Genomic DNA, 17,766 nt, shown 5'->3' with positions numbered 1-17,766 from the left:
ATAATCTTAAGGTCGTGATTTCGATCCTCACCGGGGCATAGGCTTTATCCTGTATGTCCAAGTATACACAAAGCAACTTCATATTCTTTTAATCGCCTTGCCACGTCGAGCAGCCTCGGTAGCGCAGCAGGCAGCGCGTAAGTCTCATAATATTAAGGTCGTGAGTTCGAATGTCACCCGGTGCATAGCCTTTTATCTTGTATGTCCAAGTATACAAAAAGCAACTTCATATTCTTTATCCTTGCCTTGCAACATCGAGCAGCCTCGGTAGCGCAGTAGGCAGCACGTAAGTCTCATAATCTTATGGTCGTGAGTTCGATCCTCACCCGGGGCATGGGCCTTTATCCTGTATGTCCAAGTATACACAAAGCAACTTCATATTCTTTTAATCGCCTTGCCACGTCGAGCAGCCTCGGTAGCGCAGCAGGCAGCGCGTAAGTCTCATAATATTAAGGTCGTGAGTTCGATCCCCACCCGGGGCAAAGGCTTTAATCTTCTATGTCCAAGTATACACAAAGAAACTCCATATTCCTTATCCTCGCCCTTCCACGTCGAACAGCCTGGGTAGTTCAGCAGGCAGCGCGTATGTCTCATAATCATACAGTCTGAGTTCGGTCCTCACCTGCCGCAGAGGCTTTTATTGTGAACATCCAAGTTAACTCAAAGCTCCTTCTTAGTCATTATACTTGCTATCCGCACAACGAACAGCCTCGGTAGCGCAGCAGGCAGCGCGTAAGTCTCATAATCTTGAGGTCGTGAGTTCGATCCTCACCCGCGGCATAGGCTTTTATCTTGTATGTCCAAGTATACACAAAGCAACTTCATATTCTATATAATTGCCTTCCCCCATTGAGCAGCCTCGGTAGCGCATCAGGCAGCGCGGAAGTCTCATAATCTTAAGGTCGTGAGTTCGATCCTCACCCGGGGCATAGGCTTTTATCTTGTATGTCCAAGTATAAACAAAGCAACTTCATATTCTACATAATTGCCGTCACCCATCGAGCAGCCTCGTTAGCGCAGCAGGCAGCGCGTAAGTCTCATAATCTTAAGGTCGTGAGTTCGATCCTCACCCGGGGCATAGGCTTTTATCTTGTATGTCCAAGTATACACAAAGAAACTTCATATTCTATATAGTAGCCTTCACCCATCGAGCAGCCTCGGTAGTGCAGCAGGCAGCGCGTAAGTCTCATAATATTATGGTCGTGATTTCGATCCTCACCAGGGATATATTCTTTTATCTTGTAAGTCTATTATTCACAAAGCTGCTTTATATTCTTTATCCTTGGCCTCCCCATTCTAGCAGCCTATGTAGCACAGCAGGCAGCACGTAAGTCTCCTAGTCTTATGGTCGTAGGTTCGATCCTCCCCTGAGGTTTAGTCTTTCAACATGAATGTCCCAGTTTACACAAAGCTCCTTCCTAGTTTTTATCCTTACAATCCGCAGAATGAGCAGTCTCGGTAGCGCAGCAGGCAGTGCGTGTCTCATAATCTTAAGGTCGTGAGTTCGATTTTCACCCGGGTCATAGGCTTTATTCTTCTATGTCCACGTTTACACAAAACTCCTTCATATTCTTTGTCCTTACATTGCCCGGTAAGTGCAGACTTGGTAACGCAGAAGTCAGCGCGCGAAAGACTCATAATCATACGGTCTTAGTTCGAACTTCACCTGCCGCAGAGGCTTTTATAGTGAACATCCAAGTTAACTCAAAGCTCCGTCTTAGTCATTATACTTGCATTCTGCTCAACGAACAGCCTCGGTAGCGCAGCAGGCAGCGCGTAAGTCTCATAATCTTAAGGTCGTGAGTTCGATCCTCACCCGGGGCATGGGCTTTTATCCTGAATGTCGAAGTATACACAAAGCAACTTCATATTCTTTCTCCTCGCCTTGCCACATCGAGCAGCCTCCGTAGCGCAGTAGGCAGCGCGTAGGTCTCATAATCTTAAGGTCGTCAGTTCGGCCCTCACTCGGGGCAAAAGATTTTATCTTGTATGTCCAATTATACACAGAGCAACTTCATATTCTTTATCCTTGCCCTTAAACAACGAGCAGCCTCGGTAGCGCAGCAGGCAGCGCGTAAGTCTCATAATCCTAAGGTCGTGAGTTCGATCCTCACCTGGGGCATTGGCTTTAATCTTCTATGTCCACGTTTACACAAAGCACCTTCTTATTCTTTGTCCTTACATTGCCGGGTAAGTGCAGATTTGGTAACGCAGAAGGCAGCGCGTAAGTCTCATAATCTTCAGTCGTGACTTCGAGTCTCACCCGGGGCATAGGCTTTAATCCAGTATGTCCAAGTATACACAAAGCAACTTCATATTCGTTTATCTTCGCCTGGCCCCATCGAGCAGCCTCAGCAGCGCAGCAGGCAGTGCGTAAGTCTCATAATCTTAAGGTCGTGAGTTCGATCCTCACCCGGGGCATAGGATTTTATCTTGTATGTCCAAGTATACACAAGGCAACTTCATATTCTTTATCCTTGCCTTCACCCCTCGAGCAGCCTCGGTAGCGCAGCAGGCAGCGCGTCTCTAATCTTAAGGTCGTGAGTTCGATCCTCACCCGGGGCATAGGCTTACATCCTGTATGTCCAAGTATACACAGAGCAACTTCATATTCTTTATCCTTCCCCTTCAGCACCGAGCAGCCTCGGTAGCGCAGTAGGCAGCGCGTAAGTCTCATAATCTTAAGGTGGTGAGTTCGATCCTCACCCGGGGCATAGGCTTTAATCTTGTATGTCCAAGTATACACAAAGCAGCTCCATATTCCTTATCCTCGCCCTTCAACGCCCAGCAGCCTCGGTAGCGCAGCAGGCAGCGCGTAAGTCTCATAATCATAAGCTATTAGTTCGATCCTCACCTGCGGCAAAGGCATTTTACATGAACATCCAATTTTACGCAAAGGTCCTTGTTATTCCTTATACTTGCAATCACCCCCCCCGAGCAGCCTCGGTAGTGCAGCACGCAGCGCGTAAGTCTCATAATATTAAGGTCGTGAGTCGATCCACACCAGGGGCATGGGCTTTTATCCTGTATGTCCAAGTATACACAAAGCAACTTCATATTCGTTTATCTTCGCCTGGCCCCATCGAGCAGCCTCAGCAGCGCAGTAGGCAGCACGTAAGTCTCATAATCTTAAGGTCGTGAGATCATTCCTCACCTGGGGCATAGGCTTTTATCTTGTATGTCCACGTATACACAAAGCAACCTCATATTCTATATAATTGCCTTCCCCCATTCTAGCAGCCTATGTAGGCAGCACGTAAGTCTCTTAGTCTTATGGTCGTGGGTTCGATCCTCCCCTGAGGCTTAGTCTTTCAACATGAATGTCCACGTTTACACAAGACTCCTTCGTATTCTTTGTCCTTACATTGCCCTGTAAGTGCAGACTTGGTAACGCAGCAGGCAGCGCGCGAAAGACTCATAATCATACGGTCTTAGTTCGATCCTTATCTGCGGCAAAGGCATTTATCGTGAACATCCAATTTTTTACAAAGCTCTTTCTTATTCTTTATACTTGCACTCTGCACCCCGAACAGCCTCGGTAGCGCAGCAGGCAGCGCGTAAGTCTCATAATCTTAAGGTCGTGAGTTCGATCCTCGCCCGGGGCATAGGCTTTTATCTTGTATGTCCAAGTATACTCAAAGCAACTTCATATTCTATATAATTGCCTTCCCCCACAGAGCAGCCTCGGTAGCGCAGCAGGCAGCGCGTAAGTGTCATAATCTTAAGGTCATGAGTTCGATCCTCACCCGGGTCATGGGCTTTTATCTCTTATGTCCAAGTATACACAAAGCAACTTCATATTCTATATAATTGCCTTCCCCCACCGAGCAGCCTCGGTAGCGCAGCAGGCAGCGCGTAAGTGTCATAATCTTAAGGTCGTGAGTTCGATCCTCACCCGGGGCATAGGCTTTTATCTTGTATGTCCAAGTATACACAAAGCAACTTCATATTCTATATAATTGCCTTCCCCCATTGAGCAGCCTCGGCAGCGCAGCAGGCAGCGCGTAAGTCTCATAATCTTAAGGTCGTGAGTTCGATCCTCACCCGGGGCATGGGCCTTTATCCTGTATGTCCAAGTATACACAAAGCAACTTCATATTCTGTATAATGGCCTTCCCCCATTCTAGCAGCCTATGTAGGCAGCACGTAAGTCTCTTAGTCTTATGGTCGTGGGTTCGATCCTCACCCGGGGCATGGGCCTTTATTCTTTATGCTTGCCTTCCCCCATCGAGCAGCCTCGGTAGCGAAGCAGGCAGCGCGTAAGTCTCATAATCTTAAGGTCGTGATTTCGATCCTCACCGGGGCATAGGCTTTTATCCTGTATGTCCAAGTATACACAAAGCAACTTCATATTCTTTTAATCGCCCTGCCTCGTCGAGCAGCCTCGGTAGCGCAGCAGGCAGCGCGTAAGTCTCATAATATTAAGGTCGTGAGTTCGAATATCACCCGGTGCATAGCCTTTTATCTTGTATGTCCAAGTATACACAAAGCAACTTCATATTCTTTATCCTTGCCTTGCAACATCGAGCAGCCTCGGTAGCGCAGTAGGCAGCACGTAAGTCTCATAATCTTATGGTCGTGAGTTCGATCCTCACCCGGGGCATGGGCCTTTATCCTGTATGTCCAAGTATACACAAAGCAACTTCATATTCTTTTAATCGCCTTGCCACGTCGAGCAGCCTCGGTAGCGCAGCAGGCAGCGCGTAAGTCTCATAATATTAAGGTCGTGAGTTCGTTCCCCACCCGGGGCAAAGGCTTTAATCTTCTATGTCCAAGTATACACAAAGAAACTCCATATTCCTTATCCTCGCCCTTCCACGTCGAACAGCCTGGGTAGGTCAGCAGGCAGCGCGTATGTCTCATAATCATACAGTCTGAGTTCGATCCTCACCTGCCGCACGGGCTTTTATAGTGAACATCCAAGTTAACTCAAAGCTCCTTCTTAGTCATTATACTTGCATTCTGCACAACGAACATCCTCGCTAGCGCAGCAGGCAGCGCGCAAGTCTCGTAATATTAAGGTCGTGAGTTCGAATATCACCCGGGGCATAGCCTTTTATCTTGTATGTCCAAGTATGCACAAAGCAACTTCATATTCTTTTTCTTCGCCTTGCGACATCGAGCAGCCTCGCTAGCACAGCAGGCAGCGCGTAAGTCTCATAATATTAAGGTCGTGAGTTCGAATATCACCCGGGGCATAGCCTTTTTATCTTGTATGCCCAAGTATACACAAAGCAACTTCATATTCTTTATCCTTGCCTTGCAATATCGAGCAGCCTCGGTACCGCAGTAGGCAGCGCGTAAGTCTCATAATCTTAAGGTCGTGAGTTCGATCCTCACCCGGGGCAGAGGCTTTTATCTTGTGTGTCCAAGTATACACAAAGCAACTTGATATTCTATATAATTGCCTTCCCCCGCCGAGCATCCTCGGTAGCGCAGCAGGCAGCGCGTAAGTCTCATAATCTTAAGGTCGTGAATTCGATCCTCACCCGGGGCATGGGCTTTTATCTTGTATGTCCAAGTATACACAAAGCAACTTCATATTCTGTATAATGGCCTTCCCCCATTCTAGCAGCCTATGTAGGCAGCACGTAAGTCTCTTAGTCTTATGGTCGTGGGTTCGATCCTCACCCGGGGCATGGGCCTTTATTCTTTATGCTTGCCTTCCCCCATCGAGCAGCCTCGGTAGCGAAGCAGGCAGCGCGTAAGTCTCATAATCATAAGGTCGTGATTTCGATCCTCACCCGGGGCATAGGCTTTTATCCTGTATGTCCAAGTATACTCAAAGCAACTTCATATTCTTTTAATCGCCCTGCCACGTCGAATAGCCTCGGTAGCGCAGCAGGCAGCGCGTAAGTCTCATAATATTAAGGTCGTGAGTTCGAATATCACCCGGGGCATAGCCTTTTATCTTGTATGTCCAAGTATACACAAAGCAACTTCATATTCTTTATCCTTGCCTTGCAACATCGAGCAGCCTCGGTAGCGCAGTAGGCAGCGCGTAAGTCTCATAATCTTAAGGTCGTGAGTTCGATCCTCACCCTGGGCAAAGGCTTTAATCTTGTATGTCCAAGTATACACAAAGAAACTCCATATTCCTTATCCTCGCCCTTCCACGTCGAACAGCCTGGGTAGTTCAGCATTCAGCGCGTATGTCTCATAATCATACAGTCTGAGTTCGATCCTCACCTGCCGCAGAGGCTTTTATAGTGAACATCCAAGTTACTCAGAGCTCCTTCTTAGTCATTATACTTGCATTCTGCACGACGAACAGCCTCGGTAGCGCAGCAGGCAGCGCGTAAGTCTCATAATCTTAAGGTCGTGAGTTCGATCCTCACCCGGGGCATAGACTTTTATCTTGTATGTTCAAGTATACACAAAGCAACTTCATATTCTATATAATTGCCTTACCCCATTGAGTAGCCTCGGTAGCGCAGCAGGCAGCGCGTAAGTCTCATAATCTTAAGGTCGTGAGTTCGATCCTCACCCGGGGCATAGGCTTTTATCTTGTATGTCCAAGTATACACAAAGCAACTTCATATTCTACATAATTGCCTTCACCCATCGAGCAGCCTCGGAAGCGCAGCAGGCAGCGCGTAAGTCTCATAATCTTAAGGTCGTGAGTTCGATCCTCACCCGGGGCATAGGCTTTTATCTTGTATGTCCAAGTATACACAAAGCAACTTCATATTCTATATAATAGCCTTCACCCATCGAGCAGCCTCGGTAGCGCAGCAGACAGCGCGTAATTCTTAAAATCTTAAGGTCGTGAGTTCGATCCTCACCCGGGACATAGGATTTTACCTTGTATGTCCAAGTATACACAAGGCAACTTCATATTCTTTATCCTTGCCCTTCAACAACGAGCAGCCTCGGTAGCGCAGCAGGCAGCGCGTAAATCTCATAGTCCTAAGGTCGTGAGTTCGATCCTCACCTGGAGCATTGGCTTTAATCTTCTATGTCCACGTTTACACAAAGCACCTTCTTATTCTTTGTCCTTACATTGCCCGGTAAGTGTAGATTTGGTAACGCAGCAGGCAGCGCGTAAGTCTCATAATCTTAAGGTCGTCAGTTCGATCCTCACCCGGGACATAGGATTTTACCTTGTATGTCCAAGTATACACAATGCAACTTCATATTCTTTATCCTTGCCTTCCCCCATCGAGCAGCCTTGGTAGCGCAGCAGGCAGCGCGTCTCTAATCTTAAGGTCGTGAGTTCGATCCTCACCCGGGGCTTAGGCTTACATCCTGTATGTCCAAATATACACAGAGCAACTTCATATTCTTTATCCTTGCCCTTCAGCACCGAGCAGCCTCGGTAGCTCAGTAGGCAGCGCGCAAGTCTTATAATCTTAAGGTCGTGAGTTCGATTCTCACCCGGGGCATAGGCTTTAATCTTGTATGTCCAAGTATACACAAAGCAACTCCATATTCCTTATCCTCGCCCTTCAACACCGAGCAGCCTCGGAAGCGCAGCAGGCAGCGCGTAAGTCTCATAATCATAAGCTATTAGTTCGATCCTCACCTGCAGCAAAGGCATTTTACATGAACATCCAATTTTACGCAAAGCTCCTTGTTATTCTTTATACTTGCAATCTCCACCCCGAGCAGCCTCGGTAGCGTAGCACGCAGCGCGTAAGTCTCATAATCTTAAGGTCGTGAGATCGATCTTCACCCGGGGCATAGGCTTTCATCTTGTATGTCCAAGTATACACAAAGCAACTTCATATTCTATATAATTGCCCTCCCCCATTCTAGCAGCCTATGTAGGCAGCACTTAAGTCTCTTAGTCTTATGGTCGTGGGTTCGATCCTCCCCTGAGCCTTAGTCTTTCAACGTGAATGTCCATGTTTACACACAGCTCCTTCCTAGTCTTTATCCTTACATTCCGCAGATTTAGCAGTATCGGTAGCGCAGCAGGCAGCGCGTAAGTCTCATAATAATAAGTCGTGAGTTCGATTTTCACCCGGCTCATAGTCTTTAATCTTCTATGTCCACGCTTACACAAGACTCCTTCGTATTCTTAGTCCTTACATTGCCCGGTAAGTGCAGACTTGGTAACGCAGCAGGCAGCGCGCGAAAGACTCATAATCATACGGTCTTAGTTCTATCCTTACCTGCGGCAAAGGCATTTATCGTGAACATCCAATTTTTTACAAAGTTCTTTCTTATTCTTTATACTTGCACACTGCATCCCGAACAGCCTCGGTAGCGCAGCAGGCAGCACGTAACTCTCATAATCTTAAAGTTGTGAGATCGATCCTCACCTGGGCCATAGGCTTTCATCTTGTATGTCCAAGTATACACAAAGCAACTTCATATTCTATATAATTGCCTTCCCCCATTCTAGCAGCCTATGTAGGCAGCACGTAAGTCTCTTAGTCTTATGGTCGTGGGTTCGATCCTCCCCTGAGCCTTAGTCTTTCAACGTGAATGTCCATGTTTACACACAGCTCCTTCCTAGTCTTTATCCTTACATTCCGCAGAATTAGCAGTCTCGGTAGCGCAGCAGGCAGCGCGTAAGTCTCATAATAATAAGTCGTGAGTTCGATTTTCACCCGGGGCATAGCCTTTTATCTTGTATATCCAAGTATACACAAAGCAACTTCATATTCTTTATCCTTGCCTTGCAACATCGAGCAGCCTCGGTAGCGCAGTAGGCAGCGCGTAAGTCTCATAATCTTAAGGTCGTGAGTTCGAGTATCACCCGGGGCATAGCCTTTTATCTTGTATGTCCAAGTATGCACAAAGCAACTTCATATTCTTTTTCTTCGCCTTGCGACATCGAGCAGCCTCGCTAGCACAGCAGGGAGCGCGTAAGTCTCATAATATTAAGGTCGTGAGTTCGAATATCACCCGGGGCATAGCCTTTTTATCTTGTATGTCCAAGTATACACAAAGCAACTTCATATTCTTTATCCTTGCCTTGCAACATCGAGCAGCCTCGGTACCGCAGTAGGCAGCGCGTAAGTCTCATAATCTTAAGGTCGTGAGTTCGATCCTCACACGGGGCAAAGGCTTTTATCTTGTGTGTCCAAGTATACACAAAGCAACTTCATATTCTATATAATTGCCTTCCCCCGCCGAGCATCCTCGGTAGCGCAGCAGGCAGCGCGTAAGTCTCATAATCTTAAGGTCGTGAGTTCGATCCTCACCCGGGGCATGGGCTTATATCTTGTATGTCCAAGTATACACAAAGCAACTTCATATTCTGTATAATGGCCTTCCCCCATTCTAGCAGCCTATGTAGGCAGCACGTAAGTCTCTTAGTCTTATGGTCGTGGGTTCGATCCTCACCCGGGGCATGGGCCTTTATTCTTTATGCTTGCCTTCCCCCATCGAGCAGCCTCGGTAGCGAAGCAGGCAGCGCGTAAGTCTCATAATCATAAGGTCGTGAGTTCGATCCTCACCCTGGGCAAAGGCTTTAATCTTGTATGTCCAAGTATACACAAAGAAACTCCATATTCCTTATCCTCGCCCTTCCACGTCGAACAGCCTGGGTAGTTCAGCAGGCAGCGCGTGTGTCTCATAATCATACAGTCTAAGTTCGATCCTCACCTGCCGCAGAGGCTTTTATGGTGAACATCCAAGTTAACTCAAAGCTCCTTCTTAGTCATTATACTTGCATTCTGCACAACGAACAGCCTCGGTAGCGCAGCAGGCAGCGCGTAAGTCTCATAATCTTAAGGTCGTGAGTTCGATCCTCACCCGGGGCATAGACTTTTATCTTGTATGTTCAAGTATACACAAAGCAACTTCATATTCTATATAATTGCCTTACCCCATTGAGTAGCCTCGGTAGCGCAGCAGGCAGCGCGTAAGTCTCATAATCTTAAGGTCGTGAGTTCGATCCTCACCCGACGCATAGGCTTTTATCATGTATGTCCAAGTATACACAAAGCAACTTCATATTATATATAATTGCCTTCACCCATCGAGCAGCCTCGGAAGCGCAGCAGGCAGCGCGTAAGTCTCATAATCTTAAGGTCGTGAGTTCGATCCTCACCCGGGGCATAGGCTTTTATCTTGTATGTCCAAGTATACACAAAGCAACTTCATATTCTATATAATAGCCTTCACCCATCCAGCAGCCTCGGTAGCGCAGCAGACAGCGCGTAAGTCTTAAAATCTTAAGGTCGTGAGTTCGATCCTCACCCGGGACATAGGATTTTACCTTGTATGTCCAAGTATACACAAGGCAACTTCATATTCTTTATCCTTGCCCTTCAACAACGAGCAGCCTCGGTAGCGCAGCAGGCAGCGCCTAAATCTCATAATCCTAATGTCGTGAGTTCGATCCTCACCTGGAGCATTGGCTTTAATCTTCTATGTCCACGTTTACACAAAGCACCTTTTTATTCTTTGTCCTTACATTGCCCGGTAAGTGTAGATTTGGTAACGCAGCAGGCAGCGCGTAAGTCTCATAATCTTCAGGTCGTAAGTTCGAGTCTCACCCGGGGCATAGGCTTTAATCTAGTATGTCCAAGTATACACAAAGCAACTTCATATTCTTTATGCTTGCCTTCCCCCATCGAGCAGCCTCGGTAGCGAAGCAGGCAGCGGGTAAGTCTCATAATCTTAAGGTCGTGAGTTCGATCCTCACCCGGGGCATAGACTTTTATCTTGTATGTTCAAGTATACACAAAGCAACTTCATATTCTATATAATTGCCTTCCCCCGCCGAGCATCCTCGGTAGCGCAGCAGGCAGCGCGTAAGTCTCATAATCTTAAGGTCGTGATTTCGATCCTCACCCGGGGCATAGGCTTTTATCCTGTATGTCCAAGTATACACAAAGCAACTTCATATTCTTTTAATCGCCCTGCCACGTCGAGCAGCCTCGGTAGCGCAGCAGGCAGCGCGTAAGTCTCATAATATTAAGGTCGTGAGTTCGAATATCACCCGGGGCATAGCCTTTTATCTTGTATGTAGAAGTATACACAAAGCAACTTCATATTCTTTATCCTTGCCTTGCAACATCGAGCAGCCTCGGTAGCGCAGTAGGCAGCGCGTAAGTCTCATAATCTTAAGGTCGTGAGTTCGATCCTCACCCTGGGCAAAGGCTTTAATCTTGTATGTCCAAGTATACACAAAGAAACTCCATATTCCTTATCCTCGCCCTTCCACGTCGAACAGCCTGGGTAGTTCAGCAGGCAGCGCGTATGTCTCATAATCATACAGTCTAAGTTCGATCCTCACCTGCCGCAGAGGCTTTTATAGTGAACATCCAAGTTAACTCAAAGCTCCTTCTTAGTCATTATACTTGCATTCGGCACAACGAACAGCCTCGGTAGCGCAGCGGGCAGCGCGAAAGTCTCATAATCTTAAGGTCGTGAGTTCGATCCTCACCCGGGGCATAGACTTTTATCTTGTATGTTCAAGTATACACAAAGCAACTTCATATTCTATATAATTGCCATACCCTATTGAGTAGCCTCGGTAGCGCAGCAGGCAGCGCGTAAGTCTCATAATCTTAAGGTCGTGAGTTCGATCCTCACCCGGTGCATAGGCTTTTATCTTGTATGTCCAAGTATACACAAAGCAACTTCATATTCTATATAATTGCCTTCACCCATCGAGCAGCCTCGAAAGCGCAGCAGGCAGCGCGTAAGTCTCATAATCTTAAGGTCGTGAGTTCGATCCTCACCCGGGGCATAGGCTTTTATCTTGTATGTCCAAGTATACACAAAGCAACTTCATATTCTATATAATAGCCTTCACCCGTCGAGCAGCCTCGGTAGCGCAGCAGACAGCGCGTAAGTCTTATAATCTTAAGGTCCTGAGTTCGATCCTCACCCGGGACATACGATTTTACCTTGTATGTCCAAGTATACACAAGGCAACTTCATATTCTTTATCCTTGCCCTTCAACAACGAGCAGCCTCGGTAGCGCAGCAGGCAGCGCGTAAATCTCATAATCCTAAGGTCGTGAGTTCGATCCTCACCTGGAGCATTGGCTTTAATCTTCTATGTCCACGTTTACAAAAAGCACCTTCTTATTCTTTGTCCTTACATTGCCCGGTAAGTGTAGATTGGGTAACGCAGCAGGCAGCGCGTAAGTCTCATAATGTTCAGGTCGTAAGTTCGAGTCTCACCCGGGGCATAGGCTTTAATCTAGTATGTCCAAGTATACACAAAGCAACTTCATATTCTTTATCTTCGCCTGGCCCCGTCGAGCAACCTCGGTAGCGCAGCAGGCAGCGCGTAATTCTCATAATCTTAAGGTCGTGAGTTCGATCCTCACACGGGACATAGGATTTTACCTTGTATGTCCAAGTATACACAATGCAACTTTATATTCTTTATATTGCCTTCCTCCATCGAGCAGCCTCGGTAGCGCAGCAGGCAGCGCGTCTCTAATCTCAAGGTCGTGAGTTCGATCCTCACCCGGGGCTTAGGCTTACATCCTGTATGTCCAAATACACACAGAGTAACTTCATATTCTTTATCCTTGCCCTTCAGCACCGAGCAGCCTCGGTAGCTCAGTAGGCAGTGCGTAAGTCTCATAATCTTAAGGTGGTGAGTTCGATCCTCACCCGGGGCATAGGCTTTAATCTTGTATGTCCATATATACACAAAGCAGCTCCATATTCCTTATCCTCGCCCTTCAACGCCCAGCAGCCTCGGTAGCGCAGCAGGCAGCGCGTAAGTCTCATAATCATAAGCTAATAGTTCGATCCTCACCTGCGGCAAAGGCATTTTACTGAACATCCAATTTTACGCAAAGGTCCTTGTTATTCCTTATACTTGCAATCTCCCCCCCCCCCCCCCCCCGAGCAGCCTCGGTAGTGCAGCACGCAGCGCGTAAGTCTCATAATATTAAGGTCGTGAGTCCATCCACACCCGGGGCATGGGCTTTTATCCTGTATGTCCAAGTATACACAAAGCAACTTCATATTCTTTATGCTTGCCTTCCCCCTTCGAGCAGCCTCGGTACCGAAGCAGGCAGCACGTAAGTCTCATAATCTTAAGGTCGTGAGATCATTCCTCACCTGGGGCATAGGCTTTTATCTTGTATGTCCACGTTTACACAAAACTCCTTCGTATTCTTTGTCCTTACATTGCCCGGTAAGTGCAGACTTGGTAACGCAGCAGGCAGCGCGCGAAAGACTCATAATCATACGGTCTTAGTTCGATCCTTATCTGCGTCAAAGGCATTTATCGTGAACATCCAATTTTTTACAAAGCTCTTTCTTATTCTTTATACTTGCACTCTGCACCCCGAACAGCCTCGGTAGCGCAGCAGGCAGCGCGTTAGTCTCATAATCTTAAGGTCGTGAGTTCGATCCTCGCCCGGGGCATAGGCTTTTATCTTGTATGTCCAAGTATACACAAAGCAACTTCATATTCTATATAATTGCCTTCCCCCACCGAGCAGCCTCGGTAGCGCAGCAGGCAGCGCGTAAGTCTCATAATCTTAAGGTCGTGAGATCGATCCTCACCCGGGGCATAGGCTTTCATCTTGTATGTCCAAGTATACACAAAGCAACTTCATATTCTATATAATTGCCTTCCCCCATTCTAGCAGCCTATGTAGGCAGCACGTAAGTCTCTTAGTCTTATGGTCGTGGGTTCGATCCTCCCCTGAGCCTTAGTCTTTCAACGTGAATGTCCATGTTTACACACAGCTCCTTCCTAGTCTTTATCCTTACATTCCGCAGAATTAGCAGTCTCGGTAGCGCAGCAGGCAGCGCGTAAGTCTCATAATAATAAGTCGTGAGTTCGATTTTCACCCGGGGCATAGCCTTTTATCTTGTATATCCAAGTATACACAAAGCAACTTCATATTCTTTATCCTTGCCTTGCAACATCGAGCAGCCTCGGTAGCGCAGTAGGCAGCGCGATAGTCCCATCATCTTAAGGTCGTGAGTTCGATCCTCACCCGGGGCAAAGTCTTTAATCTTGTATGTCCAAGTATACACAAAGAAACTCCATATTCCTTATCCTCGCCCTTCCACGTCGAACAGCCTGGGTAGGTCAGCAGGCAGCGCGTATGTCTCATAATCATACAGTCTGAGTTCGATCCTCACCTGCGCCACAGGCTTTTATAGTGAACATCCAAGTTAACTCAAAGCTCCTTCTTAGTCATTATACTTGCATTCTGCACAACGAACAGCCTCGCTAGCGCAGCAGGCAGCGCGTAAGTCTCATAATATTAAGGTCGTGAGTTCGAATATCACCCGGGGCATAGCCTTTTATCTTGTATGTCCAAGTATGCACAAAGCAACTTCATATTCTATATAATTGCCTTACCCCATTGAGTAGCCTCGGTAGCGCAGCAGGCAGCGCGTAAGTCTCATAATCTTAAGGTCGTGAGTTCGATCCTCACCCGGTGCATAGGCTTTTATCTTGTATGTCCAAGTATACACAAAGCAACTTCATATTCTATATAATTGCCTTCACCCATCGAGCAGCCTCGGAAGCGCAGCAGGCAGCGCGTAAGTCTCATAAGCTTAAGGTCGTGAGTTCGATCCTCACCCGGGGCATAGGCTTTTATCTTGTATGTCCAAGTATACACAAAGCAACTTCATATTCTATATAATAGCCTTCACCCGTCGAGCAGCCTCGGTAGCGCAGCAGACAGCGCGTAAGTCTTATAATCTTAAGGTCCTGAGTTCGATCCTCACCCGGGACATACGATTTTACCTTGTATGTCCAAGTATACACAAGGCAACTTCATATTCTTTATCCTTGCCCTTCAACAACAAGCAGCCTCGGTAGCGCAGCAGGCAGCGCGTAAATCTCATAATCCTAAGGTCGTGAGTTCGATCCTCACCTGGAGCATTGGCTTTAATCTTCTATGTCCACGTTTACATAAAGCGCCTTCTTATTCTTTGTCCTTACATTGCCCGGTAAGTGTAGATTGGGTAACGCAGCAGGCAGCGCGTAAGTCTCATAATGTTCAGGTCGTAAGTTCGAGTCTCACCCGGGGCATAGGCTTTAATCTAGTATGTCCAAGTATACACAAAGCAACTTCATATTCTTTATCTTCGCCTGGCCCCGTCGAGCAACCTCGGTAGCGCAGCAGGCAGCGCGTAATTCTCATAATCTTAAGGTCGTGAGTTCGATCCTCACCCGGGACATAGGATTTTACCTTGTATGTCCAAGTATACACAATGCAACTTCATATTCTTTATATTGCCTTCCCCCATCGAGCAGCCTCGGTAGCGCAGCAGGCAGCGCGTCTCTAATCTCAAGGTCGTGAGTTCGATCCTCACCCGGGGCTTAGGCTTACATCCTGTATGTCCAAATATACACAGAGTAACTTCATATTCTTTATCCTTGCCCTTCAGCACCGAGCAGCCTCGGTAGCTCAGTAGGCAGTGCGTAAGTCTTATAATCTTAAGGTCGTGAGTTCGATCCTCACCCGGGGCATAGGCTTTAATCTTGTATGTCCAAGTATACACAAAGCAACTCCATATTCCTTATCCTCGCCCTTCAACATCGAGCAGCCTCGGTAGCGCAGCAGGCAGCGCGTAAGTCTCATAATCATAAGCTATTAGTTCGATCCTCACCTGCAGCAAAGGCATTTTACGCAAAGCTCCTTGTTATTCTTTGTACTTGCAATCTCCACCCCGAGCAGCCTCGGTAGCGTAGCACGCAGCGCGTAAGTCTCATAATATTAAGGTCGTGAGTTCGATCCTCACCCGGGGCAAGGGCTTTTATCCTATATGTCCAAGTATACACAAAGCAACTTCATATTCTATATAATTGCCTTCCCCACCGAGGAGTCTCGGTAGCGCAGCAGGCAGCGCGTAAGTCTCATAATCTTAAGGTCGTGAGTTCGATCCTCTCCCGGGGCATAGGCTTTTATCTTGTATGTCCAAGTATACACAAAGAAACTCCATATTCCTTATCCTCGCCCTTCCACGTCGAACAGCCTGGGTAGTTCAGCAGGCAGCGCGTATGTCTCATAATCATACAGTCTAAGTTCGATCCTCACCTGCCGCAGAGGCTTTTATAGTGAACATCCAAGTTAACTCAAAGCTCCTTCTTAGTCATTATACTGGCATTCTGCACAACGAACAGCCTCGGTAGCGCAGCAGGCAGCGCGTAAGTCTCATAATCTTAAGGTCGTGAGTTCGATCCTCACCCGGGGCATAGACTTTTATCTTGTATGTTCAAGTATACACAAAGCAACTTCATATTCTATATAATTGCCTTACCCGATTGAGTAGCCTCGGTAGCGCAGCAGGCAGCGCGTAAGTCTCATAATCTTAAGGTCGTGAGTTCGATCCTCACCCGGGGCATAGGCTTTTATCTTGTATGTCCAAGTATACACAAAGCAACTTCATATTCTATATAATAGCCTTCACCCATCGAGCAGCCTCGGTAGCGCAGCAGACAGCGCGTAAGTCTTAAAATATTAAGGTCGTGAGTTCGATCCTCACCCGGGACATAGGATTTTACCTTGTATGTCCAAGTATACACAAGGCAACTTCATATTCTTTATCCTTGCCCTTCAACAACGAGCAGCCTCGGTAGCGCAGCAGGCAGCGCGTAAATCTCATAATCCTAAGGTCGTGAGTTCGATCCTCACCTGGAGCATTGGCTTTAATTTTCTATGTCCACGTTTACACAAAGCACCTTCTTATTCTTTGTCCTTACATTGCCCGGTAAGTGTAGATTTGGTAACGCAGCAGGCAGCGCGTAAGTCTCATAATCTTCACGTCGTAAGTTCGAGTCTCACCCGGGGCATAGGCTTTAATCTAGTATGTCCAAGTATACACAAAGCAACTTCATATTCTTTATCTTCGCCTGGCCCCGTCGAGCAGCCTCGGTAGCGCAGCAGGCAGCGCGTAAGTCTCATAATCTTAAGGTCGTGAGTTCGATCCTCACCCGGGACATAGGATTTTATCTTGTATGTCCAAGTATACACAATGCAACTTCATATTCTTTATCCTTGCCTTCCCCCATCGAGCAGCCTCGGTAGCGCAGCAGGCAGCGCGTCTCTAATCTTAAGGTCGTGAGTTCGATCCTCACCCGGGGCTTAGGGTAACATCCTGTATGTCCAAATATACACAGAGCAACTTCATATTCTTTATCCTTGCCCTTCAGCACCGAGCAGCCTCGGTAGCTCAGTAGGCAGCGCGTAAGTCTTATGATCTTAAGGTCGTGAGTTCGATCCTCACCCGGGGCATAGGCTTTAATCTTGTATGTCCACGTATACACAAAGCAACTCCATATTCCTTATCCTCGCCCTTCAACACCGAGCAGCCTCGGAAGCGCAGCAGGCAGCGCGTAAGTCTCATAATCATAAGCTATTAGTTCGATCCTCACCTGCAGCAAAGGCATTTTACATGAACATCCAATTTTACGCAAAGCTCCTTGTTATTCTTTATACTTGCAATCTCCACCCCGAGCAGCCTCGGTAGCGTAGCACGCAGCGCGTAAGTCTCATAATCTTAAGGTCGTGAGATCGATCCTCACCCGGGGCATAGGCTTTCATCTTGTATGTCCAAGTATACACAAAGCAACTTCATATTCTATATAATTGCCCTCCCCCATTCTAGCAGCCTATGTAGGCAGCACTTAAGTCTCTTAGTCTTATGGTCGTGGGTTCGATCCTCCCCTGAGCCTTAGTCTTTCAACGTGAATGTCCATGTTTACACACAGCTCCTTCCTAGTCTTTATCCTTACATTCCGCAGAATTAGCAGTATCGGTAGCGCAGCAGGCAGCGCGTAAGTCTCATAATAATAAGTCGTGAGTTCGATTTTCACCCGGCTCATAGGCTTTAATCTTCTATGTCCACGCTTACACAAGACTC

General features: G+C 47.2%; 25 non-coding genes across 25 annotated transcripts; all 25 read left to right on the top strand.

The window, feature by feature from the left end:
- The first annotated feature begins 261 nt into the window (after nt 1-261).
- TRNAM-CAU (transfer RNA methionine (anticodon CAU)) lies at nt 262-334 on the top strand. Its single transcript has one exon. It is a non-coding gene; the product is annotated as a tRNA-Met (tRNA).
- Nucleotides 335-1,751: 1,417 nt separating this feature from the next.
- On the top strand, nt 1,752-1,824 carry TRNAM-CAU (transfer RNA methionine (anticodon CAU)). Its single transcript has one exon. It is a non-coding gene; the product is annotated as a tRNA-Met (tRNA).
- Nucleotides 1,825-2,641: 817 nt separating this feature from the next.
- Nucleotides 2,642-2,714, top strand: TRNAM-CAU (transfer RNA methionine (anticodon CAU)). Its single transcript has one exon. It is a non-coding gene; the product is annotated as a tRNA-Met (tRNA).
- Nucleotides 2,715-3,532: 818 nt separating this feature from the next.
- Nucleotides 3,533-3,605, top strand: TRNAM-CAU (transfer RNA methionine (anticodon CAU)). The gene has a single exon. It is a non-coding gene; the product is annotated as a tRNA-Met (tRNA).
- A 925-nt stretch (nt 3,606-4,530) lies between these two features.
- TRNAM-CAU (transfer RNA methionine (anticodon CAU)) lies at nt 4,531-4,603 on the top strand. The gene has a single exon. It is a non-coding gene; the product is annotated as a tRNA-Met (tRNA).
- A 672-nt stretch (nt 4,604-5,275) lies between these two features.
- On the top strand, nt 5,276-5,348 carry TRNAM-CAU (transfer RNA methionine (anticodon CAU)). The gene has a single exon. It is a non-coding gene; the product is annotated as a tRNA-Met (tRNA).
- Nucleotides 5,349-5,976: 628 nt separating this feature from the next.
- TRNAM-CAU (transfer RNA methionine (anticodon CAU)) lies at nt 5,977-6,049 on the top strand. Its single transcript has one exon. It is a non-coding gene; the product is annotated as a tRNA-Met (tRNA).
- A 224-nt stretch (nt 6,050-6,273) lies between these two features.
- Nucleotides 6,274-6,346, top strand: TRNAM-CAU (transfer RNA valine (anticodon CAC)). The gene has a single exon. It is a non-coding gene; the product is annotated as a tRNA-Met (tRNA).
- A 76-nt stretch (nt 6,347-6,422) lies between these two features.
- TRNAM-CAU (transfer RNA methionine (anticodon CAU)) lies at nt 6,423-6,495 on the top strand. The gene has a single exon. It is a non-coding gene; the product is annotated as a tRNA-Met (tRNA).
- A 225-nt stretch (nt 6,496-6,720) lies between these two features.
- TRNAL-UAA (transfer RNA methionine (anticodon CAU)) lies at nt 6,721-6,793 on the top strand. Its single transcript has one exon. It is a non-coding gene; the product is annotated as a tRNA-Leu (tRNA).
- Nucleotides 6,794-7,312: 519 nt separating this feature from the next.
- Nucleotides 7,313-7,385, top strand: TRNAI-UAU (transfer RNA methionine (anticodon CAU)). Its single transcript has one exon. It is a non-coding gene; the product is annotated as a tRNA-Ile (tRNA).
- Nucleotides 7,386-8,642: 1,257 nt separating this feature from the next.
- Nucleotides 8,643-8,715, top strand: TRNAM-CAU (transfer RNA methionine (anticodon CAU)). The gene has a single exon. It is a non-coding gene; the product is annotated as a tRNA-Met (tRNA).
- A 928-nt stretch (nt 8,716-9,643) lies between these two features.
- TRNAM-CAU (transfer RNA methionine (anticodon CAU)) lies at nt 9,644-9,716 on the top strand. The gene has a single exon. It is a non-coding gene; the product is annotated as a tRNA-Met (tRNA).
- Nucleotides 9,717-10,090: 374 nt separating this feature from the next.
- TRNAL-UAA (transfer RNA methionine (anticodon CAU)) lies at nt 10,091-10,163 on the top strand. The gene has a single exon. It is a non-coding gene; the product is annotated as a tRNA-Leu (tRNA).
- Nucleotides 10,164-10,984: 821 nt separating this feature from the next.
- TRNAM-CAU (transfer RNA methionine (anticodon CAU)) lies at nt 10,985-11,057 on the top strand. The gene has a single exon. It is a non-coding gene; the product is annotated as a tRNA-Met (tRNA).
- A 225-nt stretch (nt 11,058-11,282) lies between these two features.
- TRNAM-CAU (transfer RNA methionine (anticodon CAU)) lies at nt 11,283-11,355 on the top strand. Its single transcript has one exon. It is a non-coding gene; the product is annotated as a tRNA-Met (tRNA).
- Nucleotides 11,356-11,729: 374 nt separating this feature from the next.
- On the top strand, nt 11,730-11,802 carry TRNAI-UAU (transfer RNA isoleucine (anticodon UAU)). Its single transcript has one exon. It is a non-coding gene; the product is annotated as a tRNA-Ile (tRNA).
- A 1,573-nt stretch (nt 11,803-13,375) lies between these two features.
- On the top strand, nt 13,376-13,448 carry TRNAM-CAU (transfer RNA methionine (anticodon CAU)). Its single transcript has one exon. It is a non-coding gene; the product is annotated as a tRNA-Met (tRNA).
- Nucleotides 13,449-14,560: 1,112 nt separating this feature from the next.
- Nucleotides 14,561-14,633, top strand: TRNAI-UAU (transfer RNA isoleucine (anticodon UAU)). Its single transcript has one exon. It is a non-coding gene; the product is annotated as a tRNA-Ile (tRNA).
- A 667-nt stretch (nt 14,634-15,300) lies between these two features.
- Nucleotides 15,301-15,373, top strand: TRNAI-UAU (transfer RNA isoleucine (anticodon UAU)). The gene has a single exon. It is a non-coding gene; the product is annotated as a tRNA-Ile (tRNA).
- Nucleotides 15,374-16,026: 653 nt separating this feature from the next.
- TRNAM-CAU (transfer RNA methionine (anticodon CAU)) lies at nt 16,027-16,099 on the top strand. Its single transcript has one exon. It is a non-coding gene; the product is annotated as a tRNA-Met (tRNA).
- Nucleotides 16,100-16,175: 76 nt separating this feature from the next.
- Nucleotides 16,176-16,248, top strand: TRNAM-CAU (transfer RNA methionine (anticodon CAU)). The gene has a single exon. It is a non-coding gene; the product is annotated as a tRNA-Met (tRNA).
- A 76-nt stretch (nt 16,249-16,324) lies between these two features.
- On the top strand, nt 16,325-16,397 carry TRNAL-UAA (transfer RNA leucine (anticodon UAA)). Its single transcript has one exon. It is a non-coding gene; the product is annotated as a tRNA-Leu (tRNA).
- Nucleotides 16,398-16,772: 375 nt separating this feature from the next.
- Nucleotides 16,773-16,845, top strand: TRNAM-CAU (transfer RNA methionine (anticodon CAU)). The gene has a single exon. It is a non-coding gene; the product is annotated as a tRNA-Met (tRNA).
- Nucleotides 16,846-17,065: 220 nt separating this feature from the next.
- On the top strand, nt 17,066-17,138 carry TRNAI-UAU (transfer RNA isoleucine (anticodon UAU)). Its single transcript has one exon. It is a non-coding gene; the product is annotated as a tRNA-Ile (tRNA).
- The last annotated feature ends 628 nt before the right edge of the window (nt 17,139-17,766 follow it).

Source organism: Anabrus simplex, chromosome 3 (genome assembly GCF_040414725.1).
Source record: "Anabrus simplex isolate iqAnaSimp1 chromosome 3, ASM4041472v1, whole genome shotgun sequence".
Classification (NCBI taxonomy): domain Eukaryota; kingdom Metazoa; phylum Arthropoda; class Insecta; order Orthoptera; family Tettigoniidae; genus Anabrus; species Anabrus simplex.
Note: the sequence above shows the minus strand (reverse complement) of the source record. Positions and strands in the feature narration are given on the sequence as shown.